A 15,622-nucleotide genomic window follows, 5' to 3' on the forward strand; every position below is an offset into this window, starting at 1 on the left:
CTCTAAAAATTTCTAAAAATCTCTAGAATTTTTTTAAAGCATTTCTAGATTTTAATAAGGTCTTTTAGGACTCCAAATCATGAAATTTGGGGTGTTACAGAAAGTTTCCCATCGGTCATCAGGGTAAATCAGAAAGCGCTCACAGCGGGCAGCTCAGGAGCCCAACATCCTTTAGTTGTGTGCCCCATTTGGAGGAAGAATTCCTACAAATTCATCATAACTGAGACTCGAACTATAAATACTTAGATAATAATCTGGATATCTTACCGCTACATTATAATTATGGGACACTCACTTTAATGCTCAAGAGAGATAAGAAGATGGGTGATCCGATAAATATGAAAATAATGCACCTGATAATTTGGACATTAACAAAAGTCAGGTAAGTATAGAAAAATGCCGATATTACTCCAACCAATCTTTCGGCCGGGTAGCTCGCCCCTCCGCCGGTTGTCTCCGGTGCCTTGGTCCGCAGGCGCTGCTGGTTCTGCTGTAACCGGGAAGCTCCTACCCTCATCACCTCCGTTCGCTTTGGCTTCCTCCTATATGAGGTGCTTCTCTTTCGCCGTGTATGTTGTGTCAATGTGTAGTTCCTAGTCTAGGGTTCTTCGATCTTGGTTTACGTGATTCGTCTGTTTCTTATTGCAGGCTGCTCCGGAACTCCGATCTTTGATTTACTTATCCTCTTTGCATTGAATATTACACGAATCGAACTCTTTTTTTTTTTTTTTTTTGGTGGTTGGGGTTTTTCCACTTTGGTGCCGAGTGTTTTCTTCCGTGTTCATTTTGTGAATTGAAGAAAGCATTAGGTGAATACATTCAATGGCACAAAGAAAATCCAAAGAGTTCCTCTAATTGAGTCCGCTTGAAAGAAATAACGAAGTTAGGGACAACATCAAGAACGAAGTTAGGGACAACATCAAGAATGTCTGTTAAAGGCATTTGGATTGACTCAGGAATTGATTTTGTTTAGAAAACTATAAGGTTTTGTGTGTTGAATTGATAGCATTACTTCCGTTGCTGAAACCTGTGGACAAATTGCTGTTCTTTTCTCAGACAACATTTCCACTGATGATATGAGACATTTACGGTATGTTTGGGAGGAGGTGAGGGAAGGGGAAGGAAAGGGAAATAAGGGGAAGGGAAACTTTGAACCTTGTTTGGGAAGGAGTGAGGAAAGGGAAGGAAAGGTAAGGAAGGGTAAGCTTTAACCTTCGTTACCCATGGAAAGAGAGATTTTCTTACACCCCGAATTGGGGTGTAAGGAAGGGGAAGGGAAAACAAAAGATTTTTTATTCCAATTTTATCCCTGTTCTTAATAGTTTAAGAAATGTTTCAATTTCTAATTTTGCTATGTCGCCGGAGTCCAATTTCCTCGCCTTCTTCACAACTTGCTGCCAGATTATTAGAGGAGGAGATCTGACACGTCTTCTAACTGAATTGAAGGGAGAAATCATTTTTCTCGTCAAAATTTAAGAGGATATCTACTATTTTTTAATTTTTCCATCAAAATTTAATAAATTTTTAAAGAATAGAAATTTTCGTTATCAGCGTTATCTTTCAAATTTTTTTATTTAAAGTTTCTAAAATCATTATTTTCATTATTTATCATTTAATTACTTGATTATCGGTAATTCATTGTTTTGTTATGAATAGTATAAAAAATTAATTTTTTTATTAAAAAATAACTAATTTAAATGATAATATAAAAAATTAATTTTATTATTAAAAATATCTAATTTATATTTATAAAATAAATATTAATATTATGAAAAATGTCTAATTTAAAAAGTAAAGGTATTTTTGTAACTTTATCTATTTAACCTTCATTCCCCTTCCTTTCCTCCCAAACAAAGTAACACATGTTACGTTAATGAACCTTCCCTCCCTCCCAAACAAGAAGAAGTTAAATACTTTACTTCCCCTCACTTCCCCTTCCTTCCCCTCCCTTTCCTTTCCGTTAATGAACCTTCCCTCACTCCATCCAAACAGAGAGTTAGTTAAACAATGTCTTTTGGATTTCTCTATGTCTCTGTTCAACTCTATCCTGATTTTGGTACCACCAATCAGTTATGGACTTTTTTTTCTTCTTGCATTCTCTGGCATATAGTTTCATTCTTATCGATTCAATTTTTGCAGGGAAAAAGATTCACCATTGTGCCAAACATGGTTCACTGCTTAAGTTCATTTCTGTTAGGATGATGGCAGCAAGGAAAATCATAAGAAAATGCATCTTAAGCATTTGTCCATTTATTTCATCCAGAATTACCTTGCCAGGAAGCTTGATCTTGACCATAAGCTGAGGTAAGCAATGCTAGTCTGCTTAAAGTTCATGAGTTAGGATTTGAATGAAACACTTTGAGACTTGATGGTAACATCATAAGATGTTTGATAGTTCACTGAAGTATCAGATGCATCGAAGTACTTACAAGTAAAAGTAGTCAAATCTATTAGATGTAACTTTGGAATTGATATATAACTGGACATAATGTCATTGTCGATTTTTCTCTTGTCATCTCGTATAACTATTGACTAGAAATTTTCATGTATGATAAATCTTAGTTAGAATTTACATGGATCTCTTATTTGGTGGTGAATTCAGGTGGGTATCATGTGCCACGGCCAATTGGAGTTTGTCTACGTAAGGTTGACTTTCTGGCTCAATGAATCTTTAAAGATGGATCCTCAAGATTCCAAGGTGATTCTAACGTTTACCCTAAACCCTTTTCACTTGTTCATTGCATAATTTCTTCATTTATTGCGTATAAACAATTTGAAAAACGATCATGTTACCACATAGATCCACATCTATTTTAGATATTCATACCTGAGTCTGAGTTCAATAGCAGTAGGTTTGACACTAAATTTGTGTTTTGATAGCAATTAGGAGGCAAAATAGTAATTGTGGAGAATATTGGACCATGCTTTTTTGATTGAATCAGCCAAAAATCTAATCGGATTTGATCGACTTCTAGTTTTGGGTTAACCAGTTGAACCAATGGCTTAAGGCATTTTTTTCTTTATTTGACTCAAATACTAAACACAAAGAAATCTGAAATTAAACCAATAGCTCACTGATCACAAATAAATAAATATTTTGCCACCAAATCTACTGTCATTATTTAGGTATTATTACAACATCTAATTAGTGCTAACATTGTCTCCAAATACTCCATGAAACCTAATCCAACCCTTATTTTTGCAATTAATTAGATCAATTAGGAATAATGTAGCAGCCAATTGAGGTGATGAAGTCCCCTGCACGTCCAAAGAAACCCACAATTTTGCCTTCTAGCACAGGAAGGGCAAAGGGCACCCCACTCCCTTTCCCATAGGGCCCATAATTCCCTAAGTTGGTCTCAAATATGATTTGGCTTATGCAAGGCAATCCCAGCTAGTTTAAAATTATGTAGCCTCTCATGCAGCTCAGGTACTCTCCCTCTTTGAGATCAATCTAAAAAAAAGAGAGAGAAATAAATAAATTAGTTTAATTTGGATGGTAGTAAATTAAAAGAAGAAATCGATTTGGAAGCAATAACGAACTTGCACTGGGTTACCGCCTCGTCCACCATATCTTGGAGTTGATTGGATGGATGCGTTCATCAAGTAAATTCGATCAAGTCTAGAACGGCCCCAGAATGGATCTTGATGCTTGTGATCTTGTTCACCGGCCCCATGTCCCATTGGTTGCCGACGGTGGCGCCCCAATCACCGATCTTGATTGCTCCAATCTAGCCGTATTTATCATAATTAAACTTGGAGGAAGAAAGATGAGAAAGAGCTAATTATTCATACCTTGTTTGGTCCATAGCTGCTTGGTACTCCCCCAGAGTAATTAGGGTAGTTAGCACAAGGATTAGGAAAAGTCGAGAACTCTTGATTAGGATAATGTACTTTAACTGTCTCAATTATATTGCTCCCCTCGAGTAGATTTCAATCCTTGTGATGTCTCCATGTTGCTAGAGGGTCGCATCCTCTCCCAATTGTATCCTTGACCCATGTTATAGTCCCCATAGTTATTCATTCGATCCTATACTGATTTGTTGCTAGATATGTTGGAATTGGTTCATTCTGATTTGTGTAGACCTTTGACTATCCAGGAAGAGGTTGTTTCGAATATTTCATCTCTTTTATAGATGACTATTCGAGATAAGGATGCATTTACTTGACGTGCCACAAGTCTAAGTTTTTTTGATTAGTTCAAAGAGTACTAGGCTGATGTGGAGTAATGTCAAAGTAAAAGTATCTAGACACTACGGTAAAATCGTAGTTACGAGTACTTCTTAGGAGAGTTTAGGAGTCACTTATCAGAAGTCGGGATTTAATCCTAACTAACTGCACCTGAAACATCCCAACAGAATGATGTAGTAGAAAGAAGGTATAAGGCTCTTATGGAATAATTAGATCGAAGATGAGTTATTACCAAATTTGTTTTAAGGATATACACTAGAAACAGAAGTGAACATAATACCTTCTAAAGTCAGAACTCTCTACTCCCATAGAATTGCAGAATGGGCGTAAGCCTAGTCTAAAGTATATTCGGATTTGGGTGGTCTAGCACATGAGAGACACTGATAAGTTGGGCAGGAGTTCACTTGTTTGTGAGTTATCCTAGAGAAACGAAAGTAGGTTTATAGTCTTAAAAATCAGAAGGTCATTATTAGCATCAATGACCGATTTTTAGAAAAGAACTATGTAATAAACCACGTGCCCATAAGTAAATTTGTTCTTAAGGAAATAATAAAGGACATGTCTAATCTAGTACCAACTGTACAAGATGAAATATCACAAGAAACTGCAACACGTATCATAAATGATACACAATTACAGACAGTGCCTCATCGTAGTGGGAGGGTTGTCAAGCAACCTAAGAGATTCATGCTTTGGGAGAGTCTTTGGACTTGATCCCAAATGAACATGAGTCTGATCCCGGACATATGATGAAGCACTCCAAGATAAAGATGCAGCATCTTGGCAAAAAGTAATGAATAACAGAATTAGAATATATGTATTCTAATAAAATCTGGAAGCTTGTAGAACCACCAGATGGTGTAAAAGCCATTGGGTGTTAAATAGGTCTACAATAGAAAAGGAAGGACAGACGGGAAAGTGTATACTTTCAAAGCAAGGCTTGTTGAAAAAAAGGGAAACCTTTTATCGGTAGTCATGCTAAAGTCTATCCAGTTTCTTTTTAGCAAGTGGATGTCAAGACAGCCTTCTTTAATGGAAGTCTTGAAGAAAGCATCCATATAAAGCAACCAGGGTTCATTACAAAGGGCAAAGAGCATCTTGTGTGCAAGCTCAATCAGTCTATGGACTGAGGCAAAGTTTTAAGGTCTTGGAACATCCGGTTTATCAAAGTAATCCAGACCTGTAGATTTATTTAGTAACCGGATAAGTCTTGTGTATACAAAAAGTGTGATGGAAATGTGGTGGTATTTCTTGTACTATACGTAGATAACATTTTTGGTAGTTGGAAACAATATCAAAATGTTATCAGAAGTAAGGGTATGGTTGTCTAAAGCAATTTGATATGAAGGAATTGGGAGAATGTATATTCTTGAGATCAAAGTAATAAGGGATCGCAAGAAAAGAATATTTTACTTATCCCAAGCTTCATATATCGAAAAAAAACTTTGTTTGTTTTAAGCATGCAAAACTCCAAGAAAGGTTTCTTACCTTTCTAGCATGGAGTAACTTTATCTAAAGAAATGTCTCCGTAGACATCAAAGAAGATAGAGGAAATGAAGGCAGTTCTTTATGCTTCAACTGTCGGAAGCCTAATGTATCTTATATATGTACATGACCGAATGCGAGGCGTAGTTAGCGAATATCAAAATAACCCTAGACAAGGACATTGTGTGATAAAGCATATATTGAAGTACCTTAGAGGCACCTAGAGATTATACGCTAGCTTACAAGGATTAATTTGGTCCTTATGGGTTGCATGGATTTTGACTTCAATCGGATAGGGACAATATTAAGTCAACCTCGGGTTTTGTGTTTATTTAACGAGGTAAAGTCATAACTATGGAAGAGTGATAAGCGTAGGTGTTTTTCTGGACTCTACCATGGAAGTTTAGTATATGCGAGCCTCGAGGCGACCATAAAAGTGAATGACTCAATAACCTCAAGATAGACTTAGATATGATTTATGGTTTGTCCGAAGATTATTACAATTTATTGTAATGATATTGGTGCAGAGTAGCAAACTCGAAGAAACCATAAGTCTATAAGGCTAGAGCTGAAGTACCACCCAATACGAGAAATCGTATAAGCGAGGAGAAGTTGTTGCCGCCTAGATTGGTGATGATCTATAGATCCTTTCACTAAGGTCCTTAAGGCGAGAGCTTTTGATGGGCGTGTTGAAGGGTTGTGAATCGGATGTATGGTAGCATATATGGCAGCATAGTCTTTAGTATAAGTGGGAGATTATTGGATGTATACTAAAAGCCTAGCTTTAGGTATAAACATTTATCTAGAAATAAGAATCACATTAAAACGTCTACATTTATGATAAATGTAGTTGTTAATTAATTTATATTGTAGATAACATGGTGTGTGGTGTCATGCAGAGGATCATGTTATCGCCTTATAAATTATAAATCGTAGCTCACGACCAAATGGAAAAGAACAAACCATTGGAAGGTCGTAGTGTAATTAGGAAATAGTTTATCTTAACTATATAATTACACTAATACACTAGAGTGTATTGAGTAGGACCATTTGAGGTCGTTTCTTTTATACTGACTTTATAAAGAACAAAGACCTCGGTTATTATGGAAGTGTGTGCTCTTAATCCTAATATAATAACAAGCACATATATTTGATATTTATTTCTTTAATTTATCAATGGGTGAGATTTAGTTCGATGAATCAATAAGCCCGATAAGTTGGGAAATGATATCACTTATAGTGTGTGTTGTTGATTATAGAAGGAAACTGTGTCCTAGAGATACTAGGTTGAGAATGTCCCCAAGAGGAGCTCAAAAGGATTGTCATGTTAAACCCTGCAGGTGGACTTAGTCCGACATGACGATGAAGTTGAGTGGTACTACTCTTGGAGCTAGATATTAATTAAGTGAGTTGTCAGTAACTTACTTAATTAGTGGACATTTGTTATCTTAAACACAGGGAGACTAACACACTCATAATAAGAAGGAGCCCAAAAATGTAATTTGGGATTGGTGCGGTAGTTCAATAATAGTTCTCTAGTGGAATGAATTATTATTGATAAAATTAAGTTGTGTGTTCGGGGCGAACACGGGATGCTTAATTTTATCGGGAGACCAAAACCAATTCCTCCTCTCGGTCCCTATCGTAACCTCTTAATTATAGAGTACTATACCCACCTATACCCATCCTATAAGGGGCCGGCCAAGCTAGCTTGGAGACCAAGCTAGGGCCGACCATGGCTTGGTTCATGGGTGAATTCGTGTGGCCGACCCTAGCTTGAACTCAAGCTTAGGTGGTCGTCCCTATTAAAATAAAAAGGAATTTTATTTTAAAAATTTTTCTTATGTGAATAACATGATTTAAAGAGAGTTTAAAAATTTAAATCTTTCCTTTTATAAGATTCTAAAAGATTAAGAGAAGAGTTAAATCTCTTTCCTTATTGTAGATTAAAGGTTGATTTTAATTTTGGTAAAACTTTCCTTTTAATCATGTTCATGATTTAAAGAGAGTTTAAAAATTAAATATCTCTTTTATAAATCTTCTAAAGATTAAGAAAAGATTAGATATCTTTCCTTATTTGTAGATTGGAAGAGATTTTAATTTTTAAAGATAACTTTCTATTTATCCACGTGTTTAAAAGAAATATTTTAATTTATAAAATTTCCTTTTATTGACCATCATGAAGGAAAAATTATTAGAGAAATTTTTATAAAATTTCCGAAACAAATTAAGAAAGTTTTAATTCTTGATTGAATTAAATTTCTTTGCTTGGTTGCCGGCCACATTGTTGATGAGAAAAAAATTATTTTTAATTAAATAAATTTTCCTTATCAGGTAAAAGAATTAAGGAAATTTTATTTAAATTTCCTTATTTGCAACGAGGATTATAAAAGAGAGGTAGAGGTGCCTTCATGGAACAACTCTATTATTTTCCTCTCTCTTTTCTTCCTTGGTGTGGACCATCCTCTCCTCTTTTCTTCTCTTTGATGGCCGAACCCGACCTTCATGTAGAGACCGTATAGTGGCCTGATCAGTTTAGAAGAAGAAGAAGAAGGAGAGAAAGAAAGCTTTGTTTCTAGCATCCCTTGGAGCATGGTGGTGGTGGCCGAACCTCTTCATCCTAGAAGAAGTTTTGATGGCCGGAACTTGCAAGGAAGAAGAAGGTGCTTGGTGGTTCTCATCTCGGAAGATCGTTGCCCACACAACGTCCGATGTTAGAAGAGGAATACGATAGAAGATCAAGAGGTCTTTCTAAAAGGTATAACTAGTATTTTTCCTTTCCGCATCATATTAGTTATTTTTGGAAATAATACCAAATACAAGAGGCATACGATTTTAGTGTTTCGAATTTGTTTTCGATATAGTATTCTTTTGTTTTTCTTTTCCCTTGTGATTTGATTGTTCTTTTCGGTTAATCTAAAGTTATTTTAGGAAATTAAATATTAGCTTTCTATAAAAGGTTTTGTCTAGTCGGTGGTGGTTGCTCTCATATCCAAGAAGGCCATGTGCCTCGCCACGTCAGTACTAGGAACCGATTATGGAAATTAATATTTAATGGAATTAATAACTTAAGGTGACTTGGGTCGAACGTGTTAAGTTCCGCAGGAGATCCAAGTCAAAACCTAAAAGAACAAATAGATTAAGTTTTGGATCAAACGTGTTAAGTTCTGCAGGCGATCCAAAATTTAATTTAAAAGAACACATGGTAGCTAGGAAAAGGTTCAGACCTTTGTACAAAATTTTTGTACAGTGGAACCTCTAGGCTTTCCGAGTAGCAACCAACAGCCCGGAGTAGGTCAGGGTGACCGGATGTTCGTGGGAGGCCTGGAGCAGGTCAGGGTGACCAGATGTTCGCAGAGAGGCCCGAAGCAGGTCAGGGTGACCGGATACTCACGGGGAGGCCTGGAGCAGGTCAGGGTGACCGGGTACTTGCGGTGAGGCGAGTAGGTCAGGGTGGCCGGATGCTCGCAGGTAGACCCGGAGTAGGTCAAGGTGACCGAGCGCGGATGCTGGCGGGGAGGCCCAGAGCAGGTCAAGGTGACCGAACACTTGCAGGGGGCAAGTAGGTCAGGGTGACCAGATGCTCACGGAGAGGCCCGAAGCAGGTCAGGATGACCGAGTACTTGCGAGGGGGCCTGGAGAAGGTCAGAGTGACCGGGTACTTGCGGTGAGGTGAGTAAGTCAGGGTGGCCGGATGCTCGCAGGTAGGCCCGAAGTAAGTCAAGGTAACCGGGCACGGATGCTTGCGGGGAGGCCCAGAGCAGGTCAGGATGACCGGATGCTTGCGGGGAGGCCCAGACTATGAGAGTAATTGTGGTCCTTCGTTTGAGGGGAGGATTATTGGGTTTCAATCAAAGTCCCACATTAGAAAGATTGGTAAAGATCATGGGATTAAAAGGATGCAAGATATCTCCATTAGCATGAGGCCTTTTGGGTAGAGCCCAAGAGCAAAGCCATGAGGGCCTAGACCCAAAGTCGATAATATCATACCATTGTAGAGATATGTGGACATTCTTTGGACACAACATGTTCATTTTGTGAATTGAAGAAAGCATTAGGTGAATACATTCAATGGCACAAAGAAAATCAAAAGAGTTCCTCTAATTGAGTCCGCTTGAAAGAAATAACGAAGTTAGGGACAAGATCAAGGATGTCTGTTAGAGGCATTTGGATTGACTCAGGAATTGATTTTGTTTAGAAAACTATAAGGTTTTGTGTGTTGAATTGATAGCATTACTTCCGTTGGTGAAACCTGTGGACAAATTGCTGTTCTTTTCTCAGACAACATTTCCACTGATGATGTGAGACATTTAGTTAAACAATGTCTTTTGGATTTCTCTATGTCTCTGTTCAACTCTATCCTGATTTTGGTACCACCAATCAGTTATGGACTTTTGTTTCTTCTTGCATTCTCTTGCATATAGTTTCATTCTTATCGATACAATTTTTGCAGGGAAAAAGATTCACCATTGTGCTAAACATGGTTCATTGCTTAAGTTCATTTCTGTTTGGATGATGGAAGCAAGGAAAATCATAAGAAAATGCATCTTAAGCATATGTCTGTTTATTTCATCCAGAATTACCTTGCCAGGAAGCTTGATCTTGACCATAAGCTGAGGTAAGCAATGCTAGTCTGCTTAAAGTTCATGAGTTAGGATTTGAATGAAACACTTTGAGACTTGATGGTAACATCATAAGATGTTTGATAGTTCAGATACATCGAAGTAGTTACAAGTAAAAGTAGTCAAATCTATTAGATGTAACTTTGGAGAAGTCAATTGATATATAACTGGACATAATGTCATTGTTGATTTTTCTCTTGTCATCTCGTATAACTATTGACTAGATATTTTCATGTATGATAAATCTTAGTTAGAATTTACATGGATCTCTTATTTGGTGGTGAATTCAGGTGGGTATCATGTGCCACGGCCAATTCGAGTTTGTCGACGTAAGGTTGACTTTCTGGCTCAATGAATCTTTAAAGATGGATCCTCAAGATTCCAAGGTGATTCTAACGTTTACCCTTAACCCTTTTCACTTGTTCATTGCATAATTTCTTCATTTATTGCTTGTAAACAATTTGAAAAACAATCATGTTACCACATAGATCCACATCTATTTTAGATATTCATACCTGAGTCTGAGTTCAATAGCAGTAGGTTTGACACTAAATTTGTGTTTTGATAGCAATTAGGAGGCAAAATAGTAATTGTGGAGAATATTGGACCATGTTTTTTTTATTGAATCAGCCGAAAATCTCATCTGATTTGATCGACTTCTAGTTTTGGGTTGACCAGTTGAACCAATGGCTTAAGACATTTTTTTCTTTATTTGACTCAAATACTAAACACAAAGAAATCTGAAATTAAATCAATAGCTCACTGATCACAAATACATAAGTATTTTGCCACCAAATCTACTGCCATTATTTAGGTATTATTACAACATCTAATTAGTGCTAACATTGTCTCCAAATACTCCATGAAACCTAATCCAACCCTTAATTTTGCAATTAATTAGATCAATTAGGAATAATGTAGCAGCCAATTGAGGTGATGAAGTCCCCTGCACGTCCAAAGAAACCCACAATTTTGCCTTCTAGCACAGGAAGGGCAAAGGGCACCCCACTCCCTTTCCCATAGGGCCCATAATTCCCTAAGTTGGTCTCAAATATGATTTGGCTTATGCAAGGCAATCCCAGGTAGTTTAAAATTATGTAGCCTCTCATGCAGCTCAGGTACTCTCCCTCTTTGAGATCAATCTAAAAAAAAAGAGAGAAATAAATAAATTAGTTTAATTTGGATGGTAGTAAATTAAAAAAAGCAATCGATTTGGAAGCAATAACGAACTTGCACTGGGTTACCGCCCCGTCCACCATATCTTGGAGTTGATTGGATGGATGCGTTCATCAAGTAAGTAAATTCGATCGAGTCTACAACGGCCCCAGAATGGATCTTGATGCTTGTGATCTTGTTCACTGGCCCCATGTCCCATTGGTTGCCGACGTTGGCGCCCCAATCACCGACCTTGATTGCTCCAATCTAGCCGTATTTATCATGATTAAACTTGGAAGAAGAAAGATGAGAAAGAGCAAATTATTCATACCTTGTTTGGTCCATAGCTGCTTGGTACTCCCCCAGAGTAATTAGGGTAGTTAGCACAAGGATTAGGAAAAGTCGAGAACTCTTGATTAGGATAATGTACTTTAACCGTCTCAATTGCTCCCCTTGAGTAGATTTCAATCCTTGTGATGTCAGTAGTCATCCTCGTCCCATCCCAATTCGGCCCTTGGTCCATGTTGTTAGAGGGTCGCATCCTCTCCCAATTGTATCCTTGACCCATGTTATAGTCCCCGTAGTTATTCATTCGAGCCTATATTGATAGTAAATAAATTATCTCAATGATACAAAAAAAAAAGAGAGAAAATTTCACCGAAAAGCCTCACTTTGTTTCCGAGCGAGGAGGAATGCACGAGGTAGGAAGAGAGAAGAGAAGAGTAGGAAGCTTTAGAGCCAGGAATGTTTGAAAAATTCTATTAACTTGACTTGAATGAAAATTTTGAAACATCAAAAATAATGCCGAATACAAGAATGAAAACTCTAAACTAAAATTATTTCTAAAAGAAAAAAGACAACAAAATGAAGTATAGTAGAATAAGAAGTGTCTCACCATTGCTAACCTCTTGAAGTTTAGAGTTTGAAGAAGAATACAATGCACACACTACTTATGAAGGATGAGAGGTGCATTTGCACAGAGAAAGGGAGACCCTTCTTTTTATATAAACAAACTGTTCTATTGCTATAATTGAGTTCACAACAAAATGCATGTGAAAATGTGTGGATTCATTAAATGCTTCGAAAGGTATGCTTGTGGTTGCCTCAAGTTTCATACATGTGTGGATTCTATATTGTTGCCTTACTCTCTACTTAAGATATAGTTTTTAATTTATCCATTTATCTTCGTTTATTTTTGACTTGCTAGCCTCATTTAATAGATATTACTTAAACTTTTATGATTATAGAGTGATTTCTAAGTGCATGAGTTAGTTTGTTATATTCTTTTGGAAAGTAAAATTTTGCAGTTTATTTGTTTAGTTTTAAAAGTAACATTTTCGTTGGATTTTATTTTATTTTATTTATTTTTTGTTTGGTATGAAATGAAGCGTTAAATAAAATAGAGATTAGATAGACATGGATAATGTGGTAAAAGGTGTTTCGGTTGTCTCAATGCTCTCGCTAATCCGTCCTTAGGTTAATACGGAGAAGGTAAATCACGAGTGACTACTAGCTCTTAGTATTGGATAAAACAATATGTTGCCGGAGATTTAGAGAATTAGTTGAATTTAAATACATCAAATTAAATTCAACTTATCTATCAAGATGACCTGAGCAGATAATCTCAGGCTGCCAGCAGGGGCTGGTTTTCTGTCAAGCGCTGAAGGCAGACTACATAGTGCCGAGTGGGCAGAGCGGTTGAGCAAGCAGATTGGCCAAATGTTCAACCGAGTCGAAGGCCGAGCGATCAAGCAGACCGAGTGAGCAGCTGAGCAAGTGATCGGCCGAGCAGACCAAGCAAGCGTACGGTCGGACAGGCTTGCGACTAAGCGGACAAAAAGGCCGAGCGAGCGAACGACCGAGTGAATGAGTGCCCAGCCAAGCGAATTGAGCAAGCGGCCGGGCAAGTGGCCAATCGGGCGGACTGACCGAGCGGGCGGCCGGGCAAGCGAGCGAACGACCAATCGAACTAGGCGAGCGGTCGAGCGAGCGATCGAGCGAACTGGACGAGCGGTTGAGCAAACTGAGCGAGCCGGACGGGCGAGTCACAGACCAAATGACCGAGCGGCCAAACGAGCATGCAGCCGATCGATCAAAAAGGCCAACTGAGTTAATGACCGAGCGAATGCAAATGCCGATTGAGTTAGCGGCCGAGCGAATGTGGAATTTGAGTAGGCGGATGGACCGAGGCCTGTGAGGGTCGCGGTTTCCGTGAAACAGATTCTCCCCATCTCCTGCTGTGTTTTGAGGTTTCCTCGGGTCGTCTGTTTTTCAAGATACAACGGTGAACCGTGATCCCCACCAAGCATTGATGGTTACGGCGAATTAAAAGGTACCCGACTACTAGCACGGACACACCACCTAGCAAGAGATGCACGACAGAAGAGAAGGGGAACGTAGATGGAGAGCTTCAACTTTTTGAGTGTGTAACCTTTTGTCTATGGACATAACCTCCTTATATAGGAGCTCAGACCAATGGACAGCATTAATGATCATTTAATAATCATTATTTGTCAGCTGTAAAACGTCAATGTTTCACTCGGCTGCATTAATTTTTAATTTAATGCATCTGTTACACCCTTAAATAAGAAGTAAAAAGTCTATGTAACAAAATGTTGGTTGTTTCACTTGAACAAATTTTGCCCCTACCGGTCTAGCATTCGACGTGTGCAGGTCACGCTCACACACGAATCAACATAGTTCAGTGCAATCAAGGCCTTGGATTTGCACTCCCGTGCACCCATGCGTGAGAGAGAGCCTCTCCCTATATATTTGTTTATATCATCAATGCATGTGAATCAATATAAACTAACCAATATGCCTTGAAACTTCCACTGTGGGACTAAAGTCTTATTCACAATGGAGCTTCATACCTCTTCCACATTTTCTCCATTCACATATATCTGACAATCCCCCACATGAATGGAGATAGGGTATATGATAGTATTCAGCAGTTGAGTCCAGTATATGACAGGTAGGTTTTATCCTTTGAATCTTCCCATATGAAGATCTGTTTGCTTACTAGCTGACAGTAGACGCGATGTCTTTGAACTGTTCTGCCGTTTGTGTAAGCATTGACATATCTCACCCAAGACTCTCCTTGATACAACTCAATTTTCATGAGTGTGTTCATTCTTGGTCATGAACACGCCTGATTTTGTGAGAAGTTTTAAGAATTGTGTCTCCAATTCTCTTCGAAGCGACATCACTTCTTTTTCACATAGATGATCTCTTAAGAGTATTCCACATTACTCTTCTTGGATCATTAAAAGTCGTGTGCTTAATCTCCATCCTTTCCTGATTCATTGGAACATTACCCCACAATGAGCAACTTTGTCGATACAGTTAGGTTGTCCCGTTGAACCTAGTTCTTGGAATCTCCAGTTTACATAGGTTGAGTTTCCTTTGCACCAACATTTTTCATCAACATCAAACTCATCCTCCGCGATGAGCTTGCAACCAACTCTCTGTTTAATCCCTTAGTTAACAGATCTGCTAGGTTATCCTTTGACTTCATATAGTCAACAACGATAACTCCCGTTGAGAGTAGTTGTCTAATAATATTATGTCTACGACGTATATGTCTAGATTTACCATTATACAGATGTCTCTGTGCTCGACTGATTGCTGATTGACTATCACAATGCATGTAAATTACCGGTACAGGTTTTGGTCATCTAGGAATATCTTCTAAGAACTGTCGTAGTCATTCAGTCTCTTCACCACATTTGTCAAGCTACAAACTCAGATTCCATCGTGGATCTGGTTATTATCGTTTGCTTAGAAGATTTTCAAGATATGGTTGCACCTCCAAGAGTGAATACATATTCACTCGTAGACTTAGAGTCTTTTATGTTAAATATCCAACTCGCATCGATGTATCTTTCGATCACAACAGGATATCTTATATAGTGCAGTCTATATTCACGAGTATACCTCAAGTACCTCAATACTTTTGTTATCCCTTTCTAGTGCTCAACACCGGAATTACTTGTGTATCTACTTAGTTTATTTACTGCGTAGGCCAAGTCTGATCGTGTACAACTCATCAACTACATCAGACTTCCAATCACTTGAGAGTACTCTATCTGAGAGATACTTTTACCTCGATTTTTTGATAGATGTTGATTCGTATCTATCAGCATTCATGCCAACGCAGTATCACCCTT

At 38.1% G+C, this 15,622-nt stretch overlaps 1 protein-coding gene and 1 long non-coding RNA gene across 3 annotated transcripts in view; one reads left to right on the forward strand and one right to left on the reverse strand.

The window, feature by feature from the left end:
- Window positions 1-379: 379 nt before the first annotated feature.
- The window catches only part of LOC122010423 (probable WRKY transcription factor 21), a 37,995-nt gene continuing 22,752 nt past the window's right edge, over window positions 380-15,622 (forward strand). Inside the window, exons 1-5 of one of the 2 annotated variants that reach the window (XM_042566955.1) lie at window positions 380-551; window positions 2,140-2,304; window positions 2,603-2,698; window positions 10,130-10,294; window positions 10,589-10,684. The gene's annotated coding sequence lies outside the window, so the exon portion shown is untranslated. The remainder of the gene's footprint in view (window positions 552-2,139; window positions 2,305-2,602; window positions 2,699-10,129; window positions 10,295-10,588; window positions 10,685-15,622) is intronic. The other variant, XM_042566954.1, reaches the window with a different exon arrangement.
- Window positions 11,329-11,893, reverse strand: LOC122010425. The gene is made up of 3 exons (XR_006119890.1): window positions 11,785-11,893; window positions 11,529-11,720; window positions 11,329-11,440 (listed from the first exon to the last, which is right to left on the reverse strand). It is a non-coding gene; the product is annotated as an uncharacterized LOC122010425 (long non-coding RNA).

The sequence above is a fragment of the Zingiber officinale genome, chromosome 8A (assembly GCF_018446385.1).
Source record: "Zingiber officinale cultivar Zhangliang chromosome 8A, Zo_v1.1, whole genome shotgun sequence".
In the NCBI taxonomy this organism is placed as follows: domain Eukaryota; kingdom Viridiplantae; phylum Streptophyta; class Magnoliopsida; order Zingiberales; family Zingiberaceae; genus Zingiber; species Zingiber officinale.